Source organism: Rhinatrema bivittatum, chromosome 1, assembly GCF_901001135.1.
Source record: "Rhinatrema bivittatum chromosome 1, aRhiBiv1.1, whole genome shotgun sequence".
Taxonomy (NCBI): domain Eukaryota; kingdom Metazoa; phylum Chordata; class Amphibia; order Gymnophiona; family Rhinatrematidae; genus Rhinatrema; species Rhinatrema bivittatum.
The window spans coordinates 223,776,825-223,788,667 of record NC_042615.1 but is presented as its reverse complement, the minus strand read 5'-3'; the positions used below and the strand labels follow the sequence as shown (position 1 = coordinate 223,788,667).

General features: G+C 42.9%; 1 long non-coding RNA gene across 1 annotated transcript; it reads left to right on the top strand.

Annotated features, from left to right (window-relative positions):
* Positions 1-2,987: 2,987 nt before the first annotated feature.
* On the top strand, positions 2,988-10,039 carry LOC115085739. The gene is made up of 3 exons (XR_003854949.1): positions 2,988-3,127; positions 5,031-5,109; positions 9,992-10,039. It is a non-coding gene; the product is annotated as an uncharacterized LOC115085739 (long non-coding RNA).
* Positions 10,040-11,843: the final 1,804 nt, after the last annotated feature.

The following is an 11,843-nucleotide window of genomic DNA, read 5'->3' as shown; positions in this document are numbered from 1 at the left end:
TTTCCATTCTCCGACGATTAGGCAATCTCACCTATAGTCTGAAGCTACCACCTACATTGAAGATTCATAATGCATTCCATGTCTCACTATTGAAGCCATTGATCCTTAGTGAGTTCTCTAACAAGACATCTGAACCTACACCAATAGATGCAGAAGACAACATCGAGTACAAGGTAGATGCTGTCCTTGACATAAGAAAAAGAGGCATAGTATGGGAATACCTCCGGTCATGGGAAGGTTATGGACCAGAAGATAATTTTTGGTCACCTTTGGCTAATATACTGGATAAAGAAATGCTATAAGAATTCCACAAGATGCATCCTCAGAAACCAAGACCAGGTAGGAAGTCCGGAGGATGCCCTTTGAAGGGGGGTACTGTTGCATCTGTCGGTGCTAGATGGCTTCGCCCCGTTTGCCTCACCTTGTTCATGGCTCATCCTGCTTCCCTTGGGAAAATGGCTGTCACCGCATCTACAAGCCGACCTCTCCAGTGTCCTCAAAACGGCTATGGTGCTGCCTCCCGCCATGCTCCTCCCAAGGTCCTACTAGGGTGCGCACACCACCCATGTCTTTATTCCAGCATTGGCGCGAACTTCGGGGGCATTCCCCTCTACTGACGTCACGCCATCCAGGTATATAGCCTGTACTAAGTTGCTAGCTCGTTGAGTTAGCAAAGGATTGGTTTCGGCTGGTCTAAGCTACTCTGCCGCTTCCATGCTGCCGCTGGAAGCTTTCTCTCTGCCCTTCGGGGTATTGCTTACCTGGGTACCTGCTCCTCGGGGGCCCTCTGCTTTATTTCAGGTGCCTTACAGGGATCAGGTATTTGCTCCTCGAGGGCCTGCTCTCCCTGCCTCAGTGCCTGTACCATCTTCTTCAACCTGGTGGAATCACATACCTACAGCAACCATCTAGTGAGTAATATAAGTCTATCTCATCCACAGTACTGCCTTGCTGGGAAACCTACACTGAGGGTCCTGAGACTGCTACATCCAGACTACCTCACTACTGCCACCTCTGGTGGTATACTTCAAGCTGTATAAATAAAGAACTAACTCTGTGTTTGTGCATCCTGCGTTTAGCCCAGTACTGTGGCACCTCACGGGGCTCCTCCCCATGGGCATGGTCATCTGCCACAGTACCCAAGAATCCACCCAAACACCGCTTAACCATAACAGTGCTGCTATAGGTACATAGATGAAGGTGTGATCCTGAAGATTGATTTGTAATTCTAGAGGGGAGCCTGTTTGGCAAGGTGATGACATAGATGACAGTCTATCGTCCCTATAGTGGGCAATCGGAATTGTATGGTCAGTTACAACAAATATTGCTGGAATATGACACCACCAATCTGTGAATGTGGGGAGATCAGAATTGGTGTGTGAATCCATTAGTTGATAGGTCTGACAGCATGACATCCAGTCACGAGGCTGAGGGAAGCGTCTCTAGTTTAAGATTATTTAAATTGGTAGATGTCTGGAGAGAGCAGAGTAGTAGACAATGACATTATACCTTTTACTCTCCCAGGCATCAAACTTATAGTCACAAAGATTATTTCTTATATAATGGGCCATTAGCAGTGATAACCCTGGATGCAGATATTTTATCATACACAATTTCAGATCATGTGGTATCTATTACATTTCACTTGTATTGACACCAGGGAGCCTATAGATCATTGGGAGATTCTCCTTTGTGCTAGTCACTGGAATTTTACATAAAGTATAGAACATATAAAACAACTCATGTGGACTATTTAGGAATCCATTTAACTGCTTCATATAAAATTGTTTTTGCTCAAATGAAAAGTTGTTCTATGTATTTTAGGGGCTAGCAGAAAGACATTCTCAATTTCCTCCATTTTCTTTCTGCTTTGTGAAGGGCTTTTTTTTTTCTCCTTTACTACTGAACCATACCAGGGAACATTACCATTCAGCCTAACACCTTTAACTAACTTCATAGGAGCAATTTCTTGCATTGTTTTATAATAATGCATTACATAATTCTATTAAATCATTTACCTAATCCTAGGTACTGTAAAAAAAAAAAACTTTGAGGCCAACAGAAATGAAACAATTCACAAGCTATAGGCATTCACCACAATTTCCAAACTTCTGCTTTGTTACATCATGATTTGTATAGTGCATACCAGATGTACACATATGAAGACAGTTTTCAGCCACCACTAAAGTTAGTTGGCTGGGATAATCAGCAGTGTGGCTATGCAACTGAAGATTTATTTAAAACTATTTATATGCTGCTTATACAAAGCTCCAAGCCAGCTATGCCAAAATTAGCCATAAACATTTATCCAGGAATACTGGAGCAGGCCTAGATATCTGGCTATATTTCAGCTGGATAACACTGAAAAAAATTGGCGCAGAAAACTCTTGCCTCAGATATATCTGGCTAATATTTTAAGCTAGATAGAAAGTTAGCTGGCTGACCACCGATTTTATGTCGCATGGTTTGTGCTGCTAAATCCCGGATTTAGCAAGACTGCTTTTACAACATTGAGATCCTATCGTTCTCATTACTATGATTTACGAAAACAGAATATCCTTCCTTCTAACTCTGAGACTCCCTACACAGCAACTCCAAACAAGCACAACACCCAAAGACAAACACAGGCGCACTCTTCCTCACCCACTAACGGTTTTCTGTACTTATCTTACCCTCCCTCCTAAGCCACGCCCATTCCGTCCGACTTTAACCCCCCCCTCCCCTCCCTTACCCGCTCCTTGCCAATCCCGCCGGCCGTTGCTGCCGGTCGACTGATCGGCCAATGGGGCAGCGGGTTGTTGGTGCGCGGCCTCTGCAGGCCGCACCCCGGCGGTTGTTGTTGTGGAGGGTGCTGGTGGAGTGACGGTAAAAAAAAAAAAAAAGGGGGCGGGGTAGCCGAGAAGCTTGGCGATTGGTGGGCAGTGCAGGAGGCAGCAGAGCCCGAAGCTGCGGCGCCTTTTCTGCCTGTCGCCTCCCTGACGGTAAGAGGCGGAGTCGGCGGTGGCGGCGTTTGGTGGGTGGTGGTTCGTGCTTCGGGCGGGTTCATCGTACACCAGCTGCAGAGGTGTGATTTGGCGTTTGGCTGGGTGGTGTGCCGGGAAGACGTGAACTTCCCGCGACGGGACAGGTCTGTGAGGAGATGCGAGAATTATCTTTAATTACGATGTGTGGTTCCGTTCGCTAAGCTTTTAGTCCTATTCCGTAATATGTTGGGGGGTAGCTCAGGCCCCGTGTGCGTTGGCTGCAGTAGCTCAGTGCCTGATGCTCGACACAAGGAGGAGAGTCAGCTGCAGGGCTGTGCGAGTGGAGGTGTGAGCTAGAGAAGCAAGGAACATAACGGCGGATGAAGCCCGCAAGGCCCCTGCCAGCTGGCCCGCTTTGCTTTCCTGCCGCAGTAGCGCCGCTCCTACTTGCCCTGCTCTCCGGCTGTATTCTTCGCCTTTGCCTGTCCCATGCTTATTTTCTTTCTCTCTGCTCCGATTCATTTAATAATAGCTTTTTTTTTTTGCGTAGTAATCGGAGACTGTCATGAAAGAAAAAAAAAAATCCCACGTACATGGATGGTGCTGGTTGGCATGGGGTATGAATCTTCCCCGAATAATCTTGTTGCTGTTGGACCGGGGCTAATTCTTTTAACACCTTCTAAAGGCGTGACTGTTAAAGTTGTTGTTTTTCTTCTTGTACTGACTCATTGCTGAATCTATTGAGATGTTAGTTGTATAGGTAGCAATAACTTATTAAAGTATATTTGGCGATGTGTTTTTTTTTTAATTGTTGACAAAGTACAGACTAACAGTGTTGGGAACCTTCTGAAAATGATAGTTATGTACAGAGTGAACACAAATATCAAACTGTTTTTATTTTGATATGAGCTTCCATTTTAGAACACTTGTCCAGAAATATTTATTTAACTGTATACCGTAACCTTCGAATGCACAGTGTGTTCTAGGCTTGTATTATTGTCTTAAAGAAGATTTTCTGTTATGTAGCTTTTTAATAATTACAGGCATGTTTGAACATTTTTAAATATGAAATATTGTGCAACATTCCAGAATAAGATGTAGAATGTTATCACTTATGGGGTGAATTGAGCTCTGTGAAGGGTTTATATCTAATAATCACATAAATTGTTTATTTTGTAAGATATATTATGATCTAAAAGTTTCAGCATATAGGAAGGTTGAGTAAGGTCAGAACTAGGTGCTCATGTCTGAGGAATATTCTTTCCCTTGATGATGATTTGTACTGCAGTAGCATTTTTGGAGCTTAATGCCCTTGCAAGACTTGTTGCTTAGATTAAAAAAAAAAAAGGCATGACTTGAACTCAAGGGAATCTTGCTATATGAACAAAATTTAAGATAAGTTTTTTTTTTTTTTTTTTAATGAAAATTGAGTAGCAATGTTTGACTCGGTAAACACTTCATTTGGCATATTGCAAAAGCAATATAAAATCCCCCCTCCCCCCCAAAAAAAAATGCCCCAGTAGCTTTAGTGTATACTTCTTATTTAACTTTAAAAGACTCTTTTTAACATTGCTTAAACAGGGTCTATTATGTGGCTCAGTGAAGAATTTGAATTGCATTCCCTGGTTCTGCTCCTTGGACACACTATGTGACCAAGGCAGAGTTCACAGCTCATAGGGCTGAAGATGATGTCAGTTATTGTGCAGAAGTGACACCTGCTGGGCAAATTCAGGGTGCATAGTACCACATTCTGGAGAGAACCTCAGGCTGCAGCTCTAGCCCAGTATTATTGCTGCAATAGCAATATTAAATTGAGGAGTATTAACATTTAGGGGAAAATCCCTGAGTAACTGTAAATGAAGGCTCATGGTGCCATAGCCCATAGAGGCTGGTTTCAGTTGAGTTGGAAACCCAAAGAAAGAGGAGGAAACTGCCAAGCTGGAAACCCCCCTCCCCCCCCCCATACAAACCTCTATATGAGCTAAACATTCTGTCCATCACACACTGCAAAGCTCGAATATTTTAGAGCTTCATAAATCAATATAATGTTTGTGTTCTCCTTCTTAGAGCTTGGGAAAAAGAGAAACCTAAAGGAGGTCTAGCCAGTCAGGGCAAGAGGTGAGGGAAACAGGGGTTAACGAGAAAGGTAAGGTGCCTAAAGATTGTTTGGTCATATGATATATATGTAATTTGATTTGAAGGTGAAGGAAAGGCCTGCTGTGCTTATTCACTGTGAAACACCATGAGCACGAAACACACAAATGTGTTGGTAGCTCAACTTCAGGAATGGCAACAGAAGCGGAGGCCATAGAACTTGTAGAAAGCGGTAAATGTATCTGGAGAAACACCTTTATGAATTTTGAAACTACTGTATAGTTTTGATAATTTTAGCCATGTTTATTGTAACATAAAGTTCCTGAAACCTATTTTGTTTTCTGTGTAGCTTGACTAGATAGTACTCAGCACTGTACGGTTTGTCTCTGCTCTTTGGAGCTTAAGCGTATCGAGTAGCATTATAGAAATAAGTAGTAAGCTTTATTACATGACTGTGGTTATGGCAAAAATTTCAAGTGATTACAGAGAACTAGATTTTTTTGTCATGAAATGAGAGAAAATGCTTAGGATTTGATTGGGTAAAATGAATATGCAGGTATGCTGATAGAGAAATACGTCCCAACAGTTTATTTTCCTGCCCAAAACTGGAAAAAATTGGTTGGTTTCTAACTTTCTCTTGGCTCACTGTAGACCCTTAAAAACATAATTTGTGAGCAAGAAAATTGACATTGTCATTATGACATTTTGCTTGTTCTTTGGTGTCTTTATGTAAAAGCTGCTTTGTGTGCTTTGGCTTTTCTTTGTTAGGTGATTGTTACAAAAAGCCAACCGAAAAATGTCTAAAGTATTTATCTCTAGCATGCATTGTTCTTCTTCGGAGGGGGTGAGTGAAGGAGGTGGACATTTTATTTAGGAAAAGTGGGTACCAGCCAAGAATATTTAGAAGTCAGGGACACTCTTAACTGTTTGTGTGTGTGCTTTTTCTGTCACTTTTTTACTATTTGTTTTGCCAGTTTTGTGTTTTGGTTTATTTTGCATTTTCCTACTTGGCTTTTGATAGTCTCCTCCTTCCTAGCTTATTTTCCTCTATTTTTCTTTTTAACCTGGCAGTTTTCTCTTGCTGCTTTTGAACCTCCAACTTGGTTGAAACACCAGGGCTGGGATCCTGGCTCCATAAGCCTTCATTCACAACTGTTAGGCATTTTACACCATTTTGTCTCTCACCCCTCTCCAGTGTACTTAGTCTGGTCATTGCAGCAATGGTTCTGGGCTGGGGGCGATGTACCATGCGCCAAGGTTTCTTTTGAAACCTTACAGTAATGGGCCCTGAATCCAGCCACTAGATGTTGCTCTTGAGTGACCTCTATCCAGGGGCTATGAAAATTGCCTCCACAGCAGTGCCTATCCAGTCTAGGGAGTTGGAAGGCTTGACTTATAGATCAATCCTATGGACCTTTTGCATGAGCATAGCACCACCACTAAGCCAAGTTTTTTTCCTTTTTTTTTCCCCCTCTTTTTAGCCACTCTTACCCTGCATACTAGCCCTTCCAATTGGACCAGCCATCTCTGTCTTCTATCTAGTCTCACCTTGGTTTGGGCCCAGCCATACATTTCGATGACACATGCTGAATTTTAGGCACTTGAGCTACCTGATCCCTTGTGGGGTCTTTTTTTTTTTTTTTTTCTAGCCCTGCTTTATTTAATCTAAAATAATATAAACCAAGCTAGGGAGTAATTTTGCAGATAATTAGATATAGGTTAAGTAGTGTGGTTGTAGTGTTTAGTCCACTTGGATAACTAGAAATAAAGATCAACAAGTAAGTTGAAGGTGATACATTTTTTTAATTAGCTTAATTCATTTGACAAATGGATCAGGTTAGTCTAATTTAAAAAATTTTTTTGACCTATGACTTGTTAATCTATATGTAGAAATAAAGGCCAAGTGAAATGGTATAAATTTAGGTGACAGTTGCACTTGATTACATGGATATTTCTGAGAATTATGGCTTTTAGTTATCATTTGATTGGTTAACAAATATTTCTGTTCAGTGTTAACTGAGAGAGGACTTGGCGCAGGAGCATAGAAAACTGCTACAAATAGCAATGGAAATATTGTAAACTTCAAACAATTTTCAGAAGACTGTGTTCATGAGCAGCTAGCAAAACTAAAATTACATAAAGCAGGATACATTCGAGAATATTAAGAAAAGCTCTGGCAGTTCCACTGTCTGACTTTTCCAGTGCTGCTTTAAGAGTCAGTGGTTCCAAAGAACTGGAGAAGGGTTCATGTGGTCCTTTTCACAAGGATGAAATTGTAAGGAAGAGGCTTGGAAATGCTCAGTTCCTTAGCATTCAGACAGGTTAATCTACACCAGTGGGTTTTTCACCTCTACCAGCAGTTGGAGACTGAGCAAAGCTGATTTCACAGTATACGTACTCTTGCTCTGACAGCCTGCCAGTATTCTCAGTCTCCAGCAGATGGTGGATGTGCACCTCCCTACTGGGGATTGCTTGAAAAAAAAAATTTAGAAGGAGAAAGAAATTCACCCTGCTCTCATGTGCTGATACCATATGGTCCCTCCCTCAGTCACGGTTTCCTGATGTGATATCATGGATCCCTACCTCCAGAAAAGTGCCTTTGTCCAGTAGCTGGTCTTCCGGTGTGGTGCAGGAAGGGTGGTGGTGAAGGCCTTTGTCCTCTCTCCGTGCAGCTGGAGACCAACTCTGTACTTGATGGGCTGAGCTCAGATAAAGAGTAAATGCGATTCATTGACTGAGTGCTTGCAGGGTCAAGTGGTCCAAATGTCAGACAATGCAATGACAGTTGGTTACATCAATCGCCAGGGAGGAACCAAGAGCCAGCAAGTGTCACAGGAAATAGCCCAAATAATGGAATGGGCGGAAGTACATCTTTAGGAGATCTTGGCCATGCACATTGCAGGAAAAGACAATGTAAGAGCCAACTTTCTCAGCAGACAGTCTGGATCCCTGAGAATGGGAATTGTCAAACAAAGCGTTTCAGCTCATGGTGGGCTGCTGGGGCCTCCCATTTCTAGACTTGCTGTTGACATCACACAATGCAAAGGTTTCTCACTTCTCCAGTTTCAGGAGAGATCTGAAGTCTTTGGGCATGAATGCCCTTGTTCAGGTGTAGCCGGAAGGCAAGCTTCTATATGTCTTTCCGCCATGGCCCATGTTGGGCAGAGTAATTCGGAGGATTGACAGATACATGGGGATGGTGTTTCTGGTGGCACCAGATTGGCACAGGAGGCCATAGTATGCAGATCTGCTGAGGCTCCTGGTGGACACTCCTATCTGATTACTGGTCCATAGGGATCTGCTGCAGCAGGTGCCTGTTCATGAAGATCCAACTCTAATTTGTCTTACAGTATGGCCCTTGAGAGGGCTCGATTGCTGAAGCAGTAGTGATTTCCACCTTGCTTCGAGCACGAAAGGTCTCCACTTCCTTATTCTATGTTCAGGTTTGGCCAGTGTTTGAGGCTTGGAGTGAGCAACAAGGGGGTTTATCCTCATTTGGATAAGATCCTGCTCATTTTGGACTTTTTGCAGGATGGGTTGATTAGGGGGTGGCCCTTAATTCCTTTAAGGTACAGGTGGTGGCTCTTGCCTGTTTCTGGGGTCAGGTGAATCCTTGTTGGCCCACCTGGCTGTAGTCCAATTCTTAAAAGGGGTGAAGAATCTTAATCTGGTTCTGGATTTTCTGGCAGGTCCCACTTTTCAACCACTGCGTAGCCTCTCCTTGTGGTAAGTTACTTTGAAGACAGAGTTTCTGTTGGCAATTTGTTCTGTGCATAGAGTTTCCAAACTGCAGGCCTTGTCTTGCTGGGAACTGTTTCTGCAAATGAATCCGGGGACAATACAGCTGTGAACTTTAGTCCCCCCCCCCTTTTTTTTTTTTTTTTTGGTCAAAGGTGGTCTTGGATTTTCTCTTGAATCAATTTCCCTGCTGACACTGGAAAGGGGGAGAGATGAGGATAAATATCAGCTGTTACAGACCTTGGATGTCAAGTCTATCCTGAAACCAACCAAACCTAGACACACCTACCCTGTCGTCCCCCCCCCCCCCCCCCCCATCTAGTCTCCTAGTCTCCATCCCTCCCACCCCGCCCGCCCTTCCCCTTATCCTAAGGCAATACCTCATTGCCATCCCCCTCCCGCCCTTTCATTTTATCGTTCTGCAATTTTACAAAATCTTTCAGATAAACTGAGGTAAACAATTTTACTTTAGTTGCAACTATTGTAAATAGATCCTTCTGTAAATAAGTTCCTTTTATTTTAATGGTTGTTCTTTATTCTCTATTTCTCGCTACCTATCTTTCCCTCTCCTCTCCTGTCTCCCTTAGCCCTCCCCTCTTTCTGGCCTGCTCCCATCCCCCGCCCCCTGTTCATTGTAATTCCTCCTTTAATTGAGTTACTTGTAAACCGGCGTGATGTGCCATACGAACGTCGGTATATTAAAAGTTGTTAATAAATAAATAAGTGGCATATCGTGAGGTATTTGGAGGTTTCTAAACCTCTCAGGAAGACAAACCAGTTGTTTATCCTCCACGGTGGGAATAAAAGGGTGAGCCTGTGTCGCGAGCTAAGATATCCTCAATCTAGCAAACTGTCATGGCAGTGGACGCTGAGCACCTGTTCGTTGCCTAGTTAGGTTAGGGCTCAGGCAGTGTCATGGGCAGAAATTTGATTGCTGTCTCTTGTTGTTTTTTGTTGAGCTGCAATATGGTCCTCTTTACACACCTTTTCCAGGCATTACCACCTGGATGTTCAGGCCCAAGAGGACACAGCCTTCTTGCATGCAGTGTTGATTGGACTGCAGGCAGTCTCCTACCCTGTTTAGGAATAGCTTTGGTACATCCAACTGGTGTGGATTAACCTGTCTGAATGCTAAGAGGGGAGAAATTACTTCTTACCGGATAATTTCCTTTTTTTTTTTTTTTAAATGAAGACAGATTAATCCACCTTGCCACCCTTGGCTGCTGAATGGTGGTGCTATTGTCCTCCTGTGTGGCTGCTGTTTCTGGGGATTACGGGCAAGTGTTAGATCCACTCCCTAGATTAGTGTTATTACACTCCTTGTCTGAGCTTGGTGTTTTCTTGTTAACTGAGTGCTTGAATGGTTGTCTGTTAATGTTCTTGTATTGTTTAGTTGGCCACAATTGGCTTTTGCAGAGTATACTGGCAGGCTGATGTCAGTACAAGGGTATATATACTGTGAAGTCATCTTTGCTCAGTCTCCATCTGCTGGTAGAGGTGCATAACTCACTGGTGTGGATTAACTTGTCTTCTTTTAAAGAAAAGGAAACTTATCAGGTGAGTAGTAACTTCTCCTTAGTCTGATCTTGATGATGAATAAATTAATGAAATTACTTCAAAAACAGAGGATAGAACAGTTTCTGGAATCCAATAGACTGCAACAATGAGTTGGATTGTAAACCACCCACTTTTTTTGTATCTGTACAGACTGATGGAGTTTAGTGATTTGCCATCCTGTCAAATTAAAGAAACTTAGAAATAATTGGTAATGGGGGAGAGGGGGCAAGTGGGCAGATGTCTTTTACTTTAGTCTATTTCTCACTGATTTACCTTTTTCATGAGCATCTGTGCAATAATTTATCAAATGGTATATTAGAATGGTGCAATGTTTGTTCATGATCAGTTACAAGCTTTTTTTTTTTTTTTCCCTCCCCTATTTCTTTGTGCTCTTCTAGATTTCTATTTCTTAACTTTCAAACACTAATAGAAGTTTCCCTAACCTGGACTGCTGTGACTTTTCCTGCACTGTCCAGTTGAAGTTCTACCAGTTCTGTAATGGCCAGCTTTCTTGTGGAGGAGAGGAAAAGTAATGGTGCTTTTTTTTTTTTTTTAAAGAGCTTTTTCTTAACCTTTTGTATGCCAGGGACCTGGCTAACTATCTTCCTTAAATTACATGGACAGGCTGCTGCACTGATGGAGGCACGAAAGTGGAGGGGTTCTCTGTTAAAAACTAAAGAGCAGGGGGCTTACTCCTCTCTCCCACCTGCAGATGGGAGAGAGGAGTAAGCCACCTGCAGGTGGTCCATGTCATCTTTAAGAAGTTGGCCAATTTAAAACTTTAAAAAAAAGGATGCTCTTTAAAAAAAAAAAAAAAAAAACAAAAAACCCCAAACAAACACTTCCCTTCTCCAAGCCAATCATCAGTATTGTCTTTTAAAAGGAAAAAATAAAAATCCCTCCCAGTCAGGCCTGCACCAGTTGTTAATTTAAATCAAAAATTTCCTTCCCCTACCCAATCAGCCATCAGTTGCTTTCCCCTCTTCATTGTTTAGTTGGGATCATTCCCAAGGCCTGGGTGCTGGGAGGACAGCAGCTTCAGCTGAATGATAAGGAGCTGGCTGGAGACTCTTAGCCTCCACTCTGCCCTCAGGCCCTGTGGCTGCCCTGTCCCCTCCTGGCTTCTGTGTAGGAGGCAGGTCTGAAAGCAGAGCTGGAACTGACTTAATCCAGTCGACTCCTTAATATTCAGCTGAATTTAACAAAAAAGGTCCAAAGGAAAGGGAGGAGTGGAAGTTAGAAGTCTCTGCTGTTTGTGTTTGGATATGGTGCAGTGGGGGCAGCTGCAGACAGGATCTTGCTTCCTCTTGTGGTCCCTGCCACTCTGCAGGTTGGCAGAAAAACTGCTGTGGGCGGTGGTTAAGAATCCCTGCCTTAGAGCCATCAAACAGTTGGTACAGAACTTCCGTGTCTTTCTCTATTTCCCCCCCCCAAATATTTTATCATCACTTTTAGGACCATATGTACTAATGGCTGTAAGTGTTAACACCA